This window comes from Passer domesticus, chromosome 11 (genome assembly GCF_036417665.1).
Source record: "Passer domesticus isolate bPasDom1 chromosome 11, bPasDom1.hap1, whole genome shotgun sequence".
In the NCBI taxonomy this organism is placed as follows: domain Eukaryota; kingdom Metazoa; phylum Chordata; class Aves; order Passeriformes; family Passeridae; genus Passer; species Passer domesticus.
In genome coordinates, this window is record NC_087484.1 from 17,162,193 (window position 1) to 17,177,560 (window position 15,368).

General features: G+C 40.9%; 1 protein-coding gene across 21 annotated transcripts in view; it reads left to right on the plus strand.

Moving 5' to 3' along the window:
- PAX3 (paired box 3) overlaps window positions 1-15,368 on the plus strand; it is a 73,389-nt gene that overhangs the window by 27,064 nt on the left and 30,957 nt on the right. For 5 of the 21 annotated variants that reach the window (XM_064386009.1, XM_064386006.1, XM_064386014.1 and 2 more), the window contains one exon: window positions 10,447-10,529. The exons of 8 other annotated variants lie outside the window; for them this stretch is intronic. The gene's annotated coding sequence lies outside the window, so the exon portion shown is untranslated. Of the gene's footprint in view, window positions 1-10,446; window positions 10,530-13,286; window positions 13,462-13,621; window positions 13,766-14,963; window positions 15,018-15,368 lie in introns of those variants that run through there. 8 more of the 21 variants (XM_064385999.1, XM_064386018.1, XM_064386000.1 and 5 more) reach the window with 6 other exon arrangements.

The window sequence follows — 15,368 nt, forward strand, 5'->3', positions numbered from 1 at the left end:
TTAATGTAATGCAGTGCAGTTGAGCAGTTTTCTAGCAGGCTGCTCAACATATGGCTTTGTATTCCAAAAAAAGAGCAATTTAACCATGCTGATGCTGGCAGTGAAACCTCCAAGTCTCTCCTGTCCCTCTTCTGCGGCTGAGACCTTTTCTTCTGTTGCATGTTTTTCATTACTGTGCTGCTTCTCTCCACTTCACAAATGCAAGATGCTTTTCCAGAGTTTGTTAGTACTGAGTTTCCAGCTGGATGTTTAAGGTCAAAGTTCTCCACGTTCTGGTGAGTAAGAAAGATTCGGATCCAGGGTTGGGGTGATGAACACTCCTGCTAAGCAAGGCAGGGGTAGGGCAGCAGTGGAGGAGTGAAAAAAAAAAAAAATCCCAGGAAGCGTTGGTGAGGGAAAATTTTGTGGCAGGTTGCACACAGAATTAGGCTTGAGTGGATGAAATATTAATAAAAAACCCTTTTGGAAGAAGTGAGGCTAAAAATGTGGTCTGTGTTTTTTCCAGGTTGTTTGTACTCCTACAACCTTCTTAGTTATGGGAGATACCAGCACAATTCCTGGTGTGAATGCACTCATAAGTCACTTTTACACTGTTATGAGTATAGCTAATCCTCTTTCATGGGGGAGTAATTCTTCTGCAAGGAAACAACCTTGTATTTGTTAAGTAAATTATTTCTGTGTAAAGAGAAGTCTGAGTCTATAAATAATAAGTCAGAATTTATAAAGAGGACACCTGGGAACTTCTTGTTTCTGTGTACTTGCATTATGGCTGTAATTATATTACATTATATTTTATGTTGAAGCTTCTAATTTCAATTTTATATTCTTGCTATTTTAAAGCGAAAGTAGAAGACTTCATAGGCAGAATTAAGAAGTTCAGTAAGTTTTCCTAGCGCAGCTTCCTAAGTCTCAAATAATCAAAACTTATCAAGTCAACCTGAAAAAATCCCCAAGTATTATAATTTAAAACAAAATATTCGAGACCTTTAGGCAATTAAGAAAGTTAACAGCCACACATTTTAACACAGTGCTGAATTAATTAGGAAAATGTAAATCAGTAATAATTTAAGTAAAGACTTTTTTTATTCCCTAGGCACTAAAATGCAAACTACTGAATGTGCTTTGTCTCATAAAAAAATAAGCGAAGTTAACTTGCTGATTCCATTTCTTTATAACCCTGGAAAGAACCATATTAAAACTATTTGTTTCTTTGGTGTGAGTCTAAGGGTGAAAGTTTAAACCCTAAAGTGCTTTTTTGTGGAGGGTTAGGGAAGCAAGCAGAGGCTGAGCTGGACCCCAGCATTTTGCCAAGGGTTAAGGCCTTATGAACACAATGGGATGTTGATGCTTTTTTAACACATTCAGCCATATTAACTTATTTTCTGTTGTGGGGATGTTTGCGTTGTTTTTTATTTGTTTACTCTTGTTTGTTTGAACTAATCACCACTTAAGTAAAAGCCTCGCTGCCTGCCCTGCCTCCTCTTCACCCAGCATTTAGCCATGGTGACCAGTCAGGCATAAAAACGTGCTTATCTGCAAATGAATGGCAGCTCTTTGCTTCATTAAAGCCTCTTTCTCTTCTGGCACTCGCATTGTGACCCTTTGATATTAATTCAAAGGGCAATTAAAGAATGCGGCCCATCTTTGAAGTAGAGCATTCAGGGCAAGGAATGGGATGAACCTGGGACTCTGATGGACTGTGCACATTCAACAGGCCTTTTCAAGGCAGTTTGAAGTGACTCAAAGAAAATGGGCAGGAGAAGGTCAAAGAGAAAAAAGGGGCTAAAGAAACAGTCTGTATTTGTTCGAAGTATTAGCCAAGCAAACTGCAAATAGCAACAAAATGAAACAGTTAATAGAGCAGCCAGACAGAGGCATGTCAATCACTTAACTTGAACAGCATTGGGCTAACCAAGGCTTCAGTCCACTGTGTTACCTAATTATCTTGGGAAAGCCAGTAGCTGGAAGTAATAGTATTGTATTTCTTTCTGCTTACTGCTCAGAAAAGGTGATAAATACTCACAGCTTCATAATTATTCAACATATATACATAAAGAGTGGTGGGTTGGTGGATTGTAGGCAAGCTGCTAGTAGAAAACCAACAAAAAACCCTTCTCGATTAACCTGAGATGCAGAATGTGAGCATTAGCATGTTTAAAATCGTGTAAGGGTTTGCTTATGGAGCGAGCTAAGACACGCATGGTTTCCTCTGGAACAAACCTTAAAGACAAACACATTTACAAACCTTGGAGCGTCGTTTTCGATCTTTCCTCCAAATATAGTTTTAAACCACACATAATGTTAAGGGTCAGACTTTAAACCACAATAAACAATGAGATTAAGAGCCAAGACTGCAACTCCTCTAACTTAGCATATGCTGTTTTACCTAAGCGACGTAGCACACATGGTATGAGATTCCTGCCTTATTTTGCCCTAACAGGGTAAATTAAGGACAAAGTTTCACATTTGCCTCACGATTTTTTTTGGTATTGTTGGTTAAATTATCCCCATGGGGCTTGATTTTCCACTGGCCCGAATTTGCACATGAAAAGCATTTTATTTTATTTGCCCAAATGGATGTGCCCATAAACAGGCATATTTTAAAGTCCTGGCGTACGAAGAGATTCCTGAATTTATCTTCATAGTTGCATTAAATTGTCAAATTATTGAAACAAGGAAATAATAATGAATTTGCAATGTGAGAAAGTGTTCTGGCCTTGATCCAGATGATGCAGAAGATTGTAGAATAAGTCACGAGCAGAAGTGTGTGGCAAGAACAGTCTTGAAATATGTGAAGTTTTGCAACACCACCGAGCTACTTGCATCTTGGAGGTGCTCTTTTATTCTAGGTATTTTTATATTTCCTTTTTTTTTTTGCCTGTTTTTAATGTGAATGGATTTTAATTGGAAAGAGTGGCTGTTGCTTTGTACTGGTTAAATCTACTGCACAGGTTTGCATCGGTTTGCGGGTGCTGCTGTGACCACCTTTGTGTAAATGTAGATGCAGTCTCCAGCATGATCCTGTTTGGTGGGATCCCACTTGTGTTCACAAGCCTTAAGCTGTGTAGCAAGATTGGGTGGTACACTTGGTTTAACATGGTAAAGGATTTGTAGCAAAAAATGCTCCACACACATGAAATGGACAATATACAATATGACTTAACGCATGTTAAAAAAATACTCCATCAACAGCTGGTAATGGTTTACTGTGGAGGAGAAGGAAGAAACAATTTTTTGTTGCTGTTGTTGAGAAAACAAAAGCGTTGGCACAGTCAAAAAAATCACTTTTGTTGAGATCTTGCATGCTAAATTTTAACCAGAGGGACTATTTTTTTTTTTCCTGGCTACATTGCACCCTCCTTTGAACTTCAGTCTAACAAATAATCTAAAAGGCTATTCAGTGCGGTTGTGCTTGTATGGAGGGATTGCCATCATACAAGAAGAAATATCATCTTTTCTTTTATAGTGGCCACTGTATTTTCTTTTTTAGGAGCAGAAAAAAGAGGAATTCTTGTATATGTTAGACATAGCACTGTTTTGAAGTTACATAGTAATAGAAAAAATGACACTGTGTGAACACTTCACTGTCTAAGAATTCCAGCTGGAATAACTGTACAGAACCACTGACCATTGCTTTGTATGGGTCCCTCCTGATGTCCATAGGGTTTTATCTGTAGTTCATTGAAGTCAAAGCCATAAATTAAATTAGTTCAGTTTTAACAGGTTCTGCTCTTACAGGAGGGGTAAGACTTTATAGGGATCCTTCTGAATATATCAAGACTGACAAAGTACCATTTCATCAGCTGAAAATAGAGAAGGAGCATAGAGCCTGAGCTGGTATAAGCTGCCTTGCCTGTATCTCCAGCTGGACTTGGACCAGGATCTGTGGCAGTGGCAGTCCTGTTAGGTGTGGTTGGCTAGTGGGCTGTGTCCGTCATCTCTCTCCTTTGATTTTAGCTGTTTCCAATATTATCTAAACTTCTTTCTTCTGCTACAAATGGAAAGTGCACTGTTCTCACTCCCTGGGGCAGCTGTATTTGCCCAGAGCAAGGAAGGTCAGTGCATGTCCCAGAGGGGTTGTTCCCTCTCCTGCTGGATAGCATACCAGTTCAATGGGCTCTGCCAAGGTAAAATTGGACAATAGGATTGTATAAGGAAGCCACAGTCTTCATGTTATGACCAGAGCAAAAGAAGGATGGCTGGATGGAGTCACCTGAGCTGACAAAAGGAAACAGAAAGCACTGAAGTCCCATGATATGTGTTACCTATTATCTGAACATACAGCAAACCACTTGGGGTTTGAATACCCAGTTTGGTGGAAACTTGGAGAGTTGGGGTATCTACCCAAATCTGATTTGCATGAGTTTTGAGGAACTTTGTTCTCTCCTTAGATTTTTGTTTCAAACCAAGCAAGCCCTGGCTGCAATATGCCTTGGTGGGACAGGTGCTGCAGCCAGGGCCTTGCTTGGAACAAATTTTCATTTTTTGTTACAGTTGTCTCTACTCGTGGTTTTGTCCTACAGAAATCTGTCCATTTGCCTGATCCAAGAGAGCCATTAAACCCCAAACCCCACATTGTTTGGGTTATGTTCTCTTTTGGAAGGAGGAAAGAGCATTTTAGGTCTTCTCAGATGTGCATAAGGATTTAATAAAAACCCCAATCCTTGATTTTTGCTGCTTGCCTGTAGAGTTTCCTAGGTGCTGTGTGTGTGACTGAGTCCCCTCTGTCCATGAGATGAGTGTGCTCTGAGGCTGGACACTGCCCTGAGCCACTCCTGATTGTCAGCCAGGGGAACGAAGACATGAGGTGGGTGCTTGGGTTGCACCCCTCAGGGGCTAGTGGGATGCTTGAAAGCATAACATTTATCTGGCTGTTTCCCTACCCAATTAAACTGAAGTCTAATTTAGCTGCGTGGCAGAAGGTAGAACCTGAGCATCTTTTCCATTTAACTGGGACACGTTTTTCCTTCGTGGTGCAAGTGCCTGATGTGTATGTCATCTGTGATTTCTTCAGTGAGTGTAGGTTTGTGCTATCTGGATTTTGCTTTATAAAATGCAAAACTTAAATTTTTAAGTTGCTTTTCTCTCAGAGCTTTTGGGAAATATTTTTTGCCTAGCAAGAAAGCAGAGCCAGCTCTTAGAATATGAGGCTATACTGCATTTTCTGAACAAAAATAACAGGTAGTCACTTTGCTTTGCTAAAACCCCTCATTTGCTGTGTCCCAGGGCTTCTCCTGGAGACTGGAGGCCTTTTATTTGCTGGTGTTCCTTCCTAGATGCTGATTGCTGTAGTGCTGTGTGTACAACGTACACTCGATACATCATCTAAGCACTGGAAAGCGTTCATTCCCTTTGTGCAGTCTCTCAGGCCTGATGTAAAACAGGCAGAAGGGCAGCAATTCCTGCCATAATGTAACATGATTCCAGGAATTAGAAATTTCCAACTCTGAGTGTACCAGGAAGCAGCAGCACGCCCTGTGCCGGCGGGGATGGGCTGGCGGTGGGCTCCTCAGCCTCTCCTTTTAGTGCACAGTGTGTGTGTATGGCTGTGAGAACAGAGGGTACAGAGGGGAGGAATAGATGTCAATGTAAATGGATCTGGTTTTTTTACTGTAGACTCTGAAAGTTCTTCCAAGAATTAAGTCTAAAAACACCAAGTGTTAGCTAGAAAGTGGTTCTGAGTGCCTCACCCTAAAGGCTGCATCCTGCTGACGTGGGAATCTATGGAAGTTTTGCCTTTGGCTTTTATGGCTGTGGGACTGCATCTGAAAAATGCCATAAAGTGATCTGAAAAAATTTGTGAAACTGCAGAAATACACAGACTAACGTGAAAAACACGAAAGGAGTCTTTTAGAATATATTATTCTTCATGGGGAGGTTTTTGTAATGTCACAGCGCTTGAGAGTTACTGGGAGTTTTACAAAGCTTGGAAACAAAAGGCTAAACTTTAAAGGAGTATCTTTAAATTTGCCTTTTTTTTTTTAATCTGGAAACCCACTAAATGAAGCAAACATCAATTATACTCAAATTCAAATAACAAGTTAAAAAGAGGCAAGAAATGCTTAATAAAACATGTCTAAAATTAATTATTACTAGAAAATAAGTTTTTTCCACTTGAAAACAATTGACAGGGTTTAGGAATCAAGTCTGGGGTCAAAGGGTCTTGATGGCCAAGTCAAAGGGCACCCAGAGATGTATATTAATGCGTGTCAGCTTCTAGATCCCAGAGTCAAGCAGAAGTTCATAAAGGAAACAAGGCATCTTAAGAAGAAGTGTTATTAGCAAACATCAGGTCAAAGTTTATCTTTGGGTCAGTGTGTATGGGAGGGTCATCCATTCATGCTCCTAACGCAGGCATTATCCTTAAAGCTGCCTTGGCGCAAGGTGTAAAGGGAAAATAGAAAATCTGTGAAAACATGGTGATTTATCAGAACGCTTTGCAAGACTAAGACTTAAATTGAGCATCCTTAATGGAGCAAAGGAAAATAGAAATTTTATTTCAATTATTGTTGGTAGTGTTTTTTTAAATTCTTTTTTAAATCCAAAGATAAAACTTTATATTTGTATGGACATGTAGGTTTCTCAGCAACGTCTTTGCACTCTTGCCTGAGTCAGAGTTGATGCTATAGGGGACAGACATGTCTTTCTTTTGAAAGGACCCATATAGCCAATGTCAAACCCTTTGATGTGGAAGTATTGTAAATCTTTACACGTGATCCTTCCTGGAAGCCATGGATTTCCTAAGAAGCGTGTTGACCAGTTCATCCCATTTACAACGCTACTTCTGCAGCTCTGCTTTCTCCTCTTCCCACCGCCTTGGGTGTGGGAACCCTGGCGCCCAGGGCAGCCGTGGCCGGGGGCGCTCCGCCACTCAGACCTGGAGGAATGCTCCTGCTGTGCCGGAGCACACAAAGGCTGCCTACTTGCTTTGACAAGCCCATGCTGCAGAAAATCCTTGCAATCTTTTGTGCTGCGTGGTGTTGACTTATTTTAGTTCCACGCTAAGATGCTCCCCATTGAAACAAGCCAAAAAAAAAAAAAGAAAAAATGGAATAGGGTTCTTTTAAAAACTGTTATTCTGGTGCCTTTAGGAGGCACTTTGCCTGACTTTCTAAAGAGATGTGTTTGAACGGTGCAACTTTGCTTATGCTTTGGAAGGGAAGAGAAGGGCATAGTTGTAGGAATAATAATTATGACTGTTCACTAAAGCCCATTATGTGTGCATTGAATGGCGATTGGAATATAATGTGCAATGATAACTGAGTATTTCTGGGAACCAGTGTGACAAGAGGTGACAGAAAAGAGATTATCTGTTGGACTTTTATTTGTATAGTGTGAATATTGTAGACCTGAATTGTGCATTTAGTACACAAGTTGTGCACTGGAAAGTCCTGAGCTCCAGAGACATCAGCATAATGGAAAGCCTTGGCATGCTCAGGAAAACAGTCATGTGCTTGCTGCTCTTCAGTGCAGTTATAACAGAAGAGTCCCAGCCTTTTAATTAAGATATTCAGTAAATATTTGTGAATTTTGTGTTAGTAAAATATATGAGGAAGGTCCTAAGAAAAAGCCTTGAGCTGTAACAGTCAAACTTCAATGGTTTTTAGATAAAATGCTTTTCCTGTTAGACCCTGGCAGTCGGAAAAAATTGACTTTTTCCAGATGGAATTCCTAGTTGGGAGTAGAGGAGAAAGTGCCTGTCCTGTCTGCTGTGAGCAGGGCATGTCCCTGCATTAGGAAGGGAATGTCTTTCCCTGGCACTGAGGTAAAACCTGTAACCAGACCTCTCTAGGTCCTCTGAATTCCTGCATTTCATCTGCTTCGCTACCCTCTATTGGGTATTTGGAGTGTGGGCGAGTGAAACTCAGAGGCTTGGGGCTTATTTTGGAGTGTGTGTTGGATTTTTGTTCAGCTGGTTTTTGATCTGTCTTTTTTCAAGCACTCATTGAACCTTATGAAGAGTGGAAAAAGAGAAGGAGCTACTGGTCTCCTAGACTCTTCAGCTGTTCTCCACTCTAAAGCATCCTGAGTGGGTGCCATGACCACATGCCTCTCCCTCTAGAAGACAAATGACTCCTTCTCTCTTTCCATTTTTCACAAAAGTCTTTAACTAGATTTTGGGGTTTTTCCGCTAGCGCAGAATCGAGAAGGCGGGGGAGAAAGCTTGGAAGGAGAAATGTGAAATGAAGAGAAGGGCAAATATTCCCTTTCTCACCAAGTTGCAACCATGGTCTGAAAGCATGAAATGACATCAATTGGAAACATACCCAAAAGACAGAGCAGCTGAACCTTTGCTGCTGTAATCTGTCATGGCTCCACTGAAGTTAATTTGAAAGTCTGCCTGTTCCTAAATAGGTGCAAAGGCCTTCCAGTGAATTGTGTGTTACCACAGGAAATCATATTAAAGAGAATGGCATTTTGGGAGTCAGTAAGTCGTCACTTCTAATGGTAGCTTCATTGACTTTGATATAAGCTCTCAGGAAATTTGTGGTGTAGACTTTAACTTTGTGAGAATATCTTTTCTGCTAAACTGAGAGTTGAAACTCTGTAAAATAATTTGTGCTAGAGCCTGGTCCTGACAGAGTTCTGCTAAAAAATGTGAGCTGCATCATGGGAACAGACTCCTGAAACCATGTTGTATGTGTAGCACAGAATTCAGAAAGCCAAAAGTTTGTTCAGTGTCTTCATGAACTCCAAGGCTAAGGAGGATTGTGGCAATCTTGCTTCCTTCAGTGTCTTAGAACTAGAAGTAAATTTGATCCTGTTTTCTCCCTAATTCTGGTTGCAAAAATTAACCAAGTAACTTGAGTTTATCAGACAAAATTAGGAGTTTATCATGTTCCTAATGAAGCTTATGGCAGCATTGGTTTACTACAAGATGGTGCCCACTAAAATAATAAACAATTACTTTAAAAGAGGAAAACAACTGAATGCCAATTAAGACAAGCCTCAGAATGACAATGTTCCATTTTCCCACTGTACAGAGAATGATTTGTGGCCAAGGGATTACTTTTGAAATTGTTTTGAATTCTGCCCTTTAATTTATTAAATGAATCCTTCTTAGGAACTTGATTGCTAATTCACTTTAATTTAGAAAAGCCCCACTGTCTTTGGATGTAGGCAGAGCCCTCAGGGGTCTATAAAACTGTCAATAGGGCTGTTAATTTGGCTTTTCTTTTTTTCTTATGGCTTAAAGCTTAATTGTGAGAGCTGGGAAGATGCCATGGTTTTGGTTTGCAGGGACTCAGTGTCTCATGGGTTTCAGATCCCATCAGAAGTCATAGGAGCCCTCCTGCTGCTGCTGACATGCCAAGCTGGAAAAGCTCCAAAAATCTGGGGAGGACCAGGGGTTTGCTGAAAGTCAGTCCCACCTGGTTTTCGTGCTGGAATTGGAGATGGACAAGAACCAAGTCACTCAGTCTAAATGTCCCTCAGCTTTGGGTGGGTCTGGATCCTGATCAGGATCTGAACTTTTTGTGCCTTAGGCTTGTCTCTAATTGAATCCATGCAAAACCAGACATTTCACATGACTTTGATGCAAAACCATAAATAGGCCCATTTTTTATTCAAAACGAAGTCCAGGTTTGCTTAGAAAGATCACAAACCTCCTAGTGAACCTTGATGGTCCCAGATTATAACGAAAATTGAAGTCTCCAATGCAATAACATTCCTGGAGGCAAAGATGCTTGATATTTGTCTTTCTAGTTAAATGTATTACTGTTCAGAGGCAGGCAATGATGTCCCACTTGCTGCAAGTTGGACAGAAGATGGTCTAGACCCTTCCTTACACAGAGCCTCGTTGTAATTAGGTTTCTTGGGTTAGATCCCAATCAAAAAAAAATCTTAATGGCACTAATAGTGGTTTTGTGTCTTATATAGGACAGTATAGGAATAATTCCAAGTGATATGGGATTAAAAATGCAAAACAAAGTATGGAAGCTTGGATGAGATTTTGTTTGGATTGAAACACTTTTTGCAAACTCTTTTCCTGAGCAGTCAGATTGAAAAAAACCCAAAACTCTGGATGTTTGAATTTTACAAAACAATTTTCAAGCTGAAGGTGACTTTCATAAAGTACAAGGATTTTAGCAATGCAAATTCCAGTACCTGAGCAGAACAGCATGGCTATTATTTGATTTTAATGACAAATGCAGGCTCTTCTTTGAAGATCTCAATCTGAGCATTCACTGTGAAATTACCCACTGCACATATCAGCTAATCCATTTATAGGTGATCATGTATGTTAGAATTAAGTGGATGTTCATCAGAACACAGCCTGGGTCAAAGTTTGTTTGTAAAATATTGTTTGCAACTGCCCTTAGACTGTGATTTGGAGAGTCTGATTGGAGTGTCTGAATAGGTAATTGTCACTGAAAACATCAGAAATGTTTCCAGGCCATCTGTCACTCAGCCACTTGTTGTTATTTGTATTTCTATGGTAAACAGGAGCCCTGCTTGTGGACTGCCACTGTGCTGGGAGCTGTACCAACACAGATCTTGGGATTTCTCTGTGAAAAGGACCTCATGATGTAAGCACATGAAGGTGCACAGACATGTTTAGACTTTTAAGTAGAGATGGAGGCTATTGAGCTCTATGATGAGCGGTGGTTTCAGATCACTGGTACCCAAAAACTGCAGCAGATGATGGCAAGCTGTCACGGTAGCAAAACCCCTCTAGAATTCCTGTCTCGTTTGATGTCTATTGAGACAACAAATATTCTAGGCTTCTGCTGTGAGCCCAAAGGCACATTTATATGCTACCATGCAATGAGGAAGGCTGATTACCTGGCCAAGAGTAGATGAAGGCAAAAAGTCCTCTACCCTTACAGGGTAAACCCTCTTGCATTTGTTTCTGTGCTTTGTGATCCCCTTGGGCAGGATTAAACCTGGGACCCTGGATCTCCCTGTCCTGCTTGTCTAACAATAAAAAGGAAGCCACTTAGAAAAGCTGCCAAGAGCTGGTTTCTCCGTTGATCCCGGTTTTCCTTTGCGGACACAGGAGGCTGGCTGGCAGCATGCAGCTTTTATTCTTTTCTGTCTCTCTGCTATTGTGCAGAGTTCACTCTGGCAGCCTCCCCCTGGACGCATCTGGGGCATCTGTCAGGCCCCTCTGTCGGGCTCTGTCCGGCTGGCTTGCAGGCCAAGTTTTGACTTCCTAATCTGTATTAGCCACTTTGATGTGGCTCTCAGCAGGGTTTGACCTAAAGCAGGCAGAGAATCGCATCTCACAATCCATAGGGTATGAATTGAAGGAAAAAATTAGCATTTTAAAAATTTGCTGTCAAATAAAAAGAAAGAGCATGATTTTTGCTGAAATTCAGTTGGGTTTGAATGCTTGTCTTTTCTAAGCTTCCTAGAAATGCCCGGCAAAATATGTGCTGCTTGTTTGCATAGGCAGGAAAGAGGCAGGCTGTTAGTGGCTGGTGTTCTCCCAGAATTCATCATGGAGGTATTTCTCTTTCAGTCTGGATTTACAAGATGAGATACTCAAACTTCCATTTCAGGGCCTGTTATGTTTTCATATGGTGGCAGGAAAATGCCAAGCACTCTGCAGAGTCTGCTTTCGAGAAGACCTCTTGGTTTTGAATGTGCTGTAATATGATGTTTTCAGGAGAAATTAGAAACAAGGAGGACTACTTTTATTCCCACCTGGGAAAGCTTCCTTGTTGCATGTTTGCTGATGGAGCTATTAGGACTCTCACTTGTGATGTTCCTGGGTACCCAGCAATGCACATAAGAGTGCTTGCAGGCTGTGGTGCTCTGAGCTGAGTACAAGTGGAAGCAAAAAAGAACTCTGTTGAGCGGTGCCACAGCACTGAAAGGCAAGATGAAGCAGGAGCCAGGATTTTTACAGCTGACATGAAGCGTCTCCAAGATCTTCTCCTGCTTCCTGCTGAAATGTTGAGGACCTCTGGGGAAACAGTGAGAACCTTTAAATAGATGCTATCAATTAACCCTACAGCCTAACAATTTAAGATAGCTGATTTTACAGAGATGAAAGACCGTAGTTAAGAAACTAGGCATTTTAGCTTTCTGGATTCATCTGTTTGTATTTTGGCGATTTTCCCCCCTAATTTTAAATATTGCAAATCTGATTTGGGGCCACTTTCACTGTTATCTTTGAGAATTTGCCCTATTTCTGGAGGGTAAAATCATTAGTTTTAATGAAACCATTGATTTTCAGTCTGTGGGAGATCATAAAAAAGTGAACTTCTCTTCATGCTCCAAAAAAACCCACAGGAACTTTGACTGGGTTCCCCATTTGGGTAAAAGGAACTAAAGTAAAAACCTTGTGTTTTCTGAGTGTGGACATTCCTGATGCTTGAGGGTGGGTGAGGGCTACATCTGAGTCTCGAGGGTGGATCCAAAGACCACTGACACAATGTGGCTTGCATTTAATACTGGGAATGTAGAACTAGATCCTTCAGAATTTCTTTCTTTGGGAATGGCAAGGACCAAATGAGTTATATGTGTGGTTTTGTACCTCATATATAATTTAAATACTCTCTGTTTAGACAATCATGTCATTTTAAGTCATTGATGTTGTAGGGACACTGTGGGAGTGGAAAAAAAGGAAATGAGTGAAAATATATTTTGTAACATTAGTGTCCAAGCAAAGCCTACAGGACTCATCAACAGGCATCCTGTCACTTCTGCTGTATGTGTATGGTGAATAGTTAAGAGAACCCAGTGTGTTTATTGCACATAATTTGGTGCAGAGTTACTTCTTCAGTTTTTGGGACTGTTAATAATTCAGAGAGACAGTTATAAACTGGTTAATATATGTAGAGGTTTCAAAGCTGGTGATATTAAGTATGTGTATATTTAGTCAAATAATTTTTGACATCTTTACCATTAGGCATTCACCAGCAACCATCCTTCCTGCAGATTTTCAAGAACATTTATCAGCATCTGTCAACAAGCAGTAAATGAGAGCAAATGTAAGGGAATTGCATATGTCTGTGGTGTAGAGACTGGATCCAGAGTGACTCCCAGCAGACACATTTTCCATGCTGTAAAGGTGCTGTGAGTCTGGCTGCAGCCCAGCACAGCCCATCACTCCCTTTTATTGACTGCTCTGAGGTCAGCTAGAGCAGGGCTTTTTTTCTGCCTTTTTTGTTTTGACTGAAAAACTGTGTTTTCTTTGGAAATGAAGCTCCCCCTGTTTCTTTGGAATAGGTAGCAAGCTGCAAACCTTGCTTCATTATTAGCCAGCCTGGGTCTATGTCCTCAGAGCACTGTGTGCTTGCTTTATTTGCTCATGCTTGTTTAGTGTCTGTATTATGGCAGTGCTCTGGTCAGGTGACATCTGTGAGCTCCAATGGCTTTTGTGAGGTTGCTAGAAGACAGTCCCCAGGAAATGTAATTAAAGGATGATGCCAGGAGCTCATGGGCGTGCAAACCTCATAGGGTGAGGAACAAGGAGCATCTGCAGGTGACCAGATCTTGGATGGACTCAAGGTAATTACTGTAACAGCATCACAGGCACTGTAATGAATGAAAGAGCTTTGTGTGCTTCAGGGAGCCTTGTGCACAGAGTCCTGCACCCCCCCATGCTGGCACCCAAGGTAGGGGCTGGAATGAGAAACCCCACAGGAAACAACACAAAGAGGTACTGAGCACCCTGCTGCTATCCCGTTGTAGGGTCCTTTTATCCCAAACACTGCAACAACCATAAAGGCAGGGGCTGTCTTTGACCAGTGGGACTGGAGGGCTCAATACCCAGTAGGACCAGGTTTCATGACAGAAGATGATGGATTTTGAGGTCAGCACCCCAATTCTTATGTAGTTGTGATGGAAGTGACCTAGAGTTACTAGCAGCTTTGGATGGAAAAGAAGTATTTGGCAGGAGTAGGTAGTGTCTTTGAAAAAACAATAATAGGAAAAATATTTGATGAAAAAGAGAAGCTATTTTATTGACTGAAATTTAAAAAGCAGAGGAAAAAGTCAGTAGTTTTAGTTTTCTTTCACAAAAATCTCCTGCAGAGTTAAGTAATTTCTAGAGGAAATAGAGTTGTATTCAATGACAAAATCCAATATTCTATTTAATGAAAAAAAAACTCTGGAAATATTTTGGCCATTCCTAGTCCTGAAAGTGATAAATAGGGATGGTCATATAACTCAGTGTACATCTGTAGTGGGTAAAAGTGGCTTGAGGGGTGGTCTGGCTGCAGCTGTGGATTTAAGAAAAGATGATAAACTCGATTTCCCACTGAGACTTTAAGGACTGTAATCATGGAGATGAAGCTATCTACAACAGCTTTCTCTGCTAGTGTTTTTTGGGAATCAAAAACGTTATTAATTCAGATGCTAGAACTAGTTGAGACAAATAGGAAGTTTATTAAAACATTCTTTATTTTTTACTTTAGCCATCTGTACAGTTTCTGTTTTCTTCAAAAATGTTTTAGCACTACTACAAGTGGAATCAGTGAAGAAATCAGAGCTGATGTTGAAAAATGCTTGTAAGCCTTGGTGTGCTCAGTAGTTTGATCACATAACTTTAGGAGTTCTGTTTGCATGGTGTTGTTGCAAAGGATTGAGGCAAATATAATTTATAGGTTTTTTTTTCTTCTGAAAAATCCACATTGCCTTAGACAATTGAGAGATTACTGACAACTCAATTATTTGCAGCACTTTAACTCACTAATACAGTCTCATCATTTATCCAGAGACTCCTTCATTTGCTTTATTTAATTTCTCAGCTGACGAATTCCATCTCCCAGGATACTCAATGTTTTCAGTCTTAATTGGTTATCAATCAGCTCTTCCATCAGCTGATACTGGCTTGAAGATATGATGCCAATCCTTTCTTAGTACGTTCTGGGATTTCTGCAAGAGAGATCTCACTTTTCTCCTAAGTCTCCCTATATTAAAATATCACCTCAGTTCCTAAAGTACCTGGGAGAAAACCTAATTTGGATTTGTGTATTTAGTTTCCTTCTTTTTTTTTTTTTTTAATTTAGGAGACAAAGTTCTTTAATGCTCTGGCAGTTTTTCCTTGAAATATCCTAGTATTGGTAAGTGAACAGGCAACATGCCACAATACTTAAATACAGCACTGGTGTTCTCAGCCTTACCAGGGATGCTCCCTGTGGGAAGGGCTGGAAAAACCCCCAGACGTGGGCACTCGTGAGCTCCCGGAGAGAAACAACGAGCTGTGCTTTTGCCTGGTCTCGCCGCTCTTGCAGAGCCGCTCGGCGTGGTGCGCTCCCGCTCTCTGCACTCTGCCTGGGTCTGCTGGGGAAGGAGGGACGGACAGACAGACTGAGCAAGGGGCAAAGCTTGCCCAGATCCAGCTTTGCTCGTGTACCAGTAGAAACAGCAGGGTAGTCTTTTGAGGCTAGTGAATAGAAATTCTGCGCAGTCTG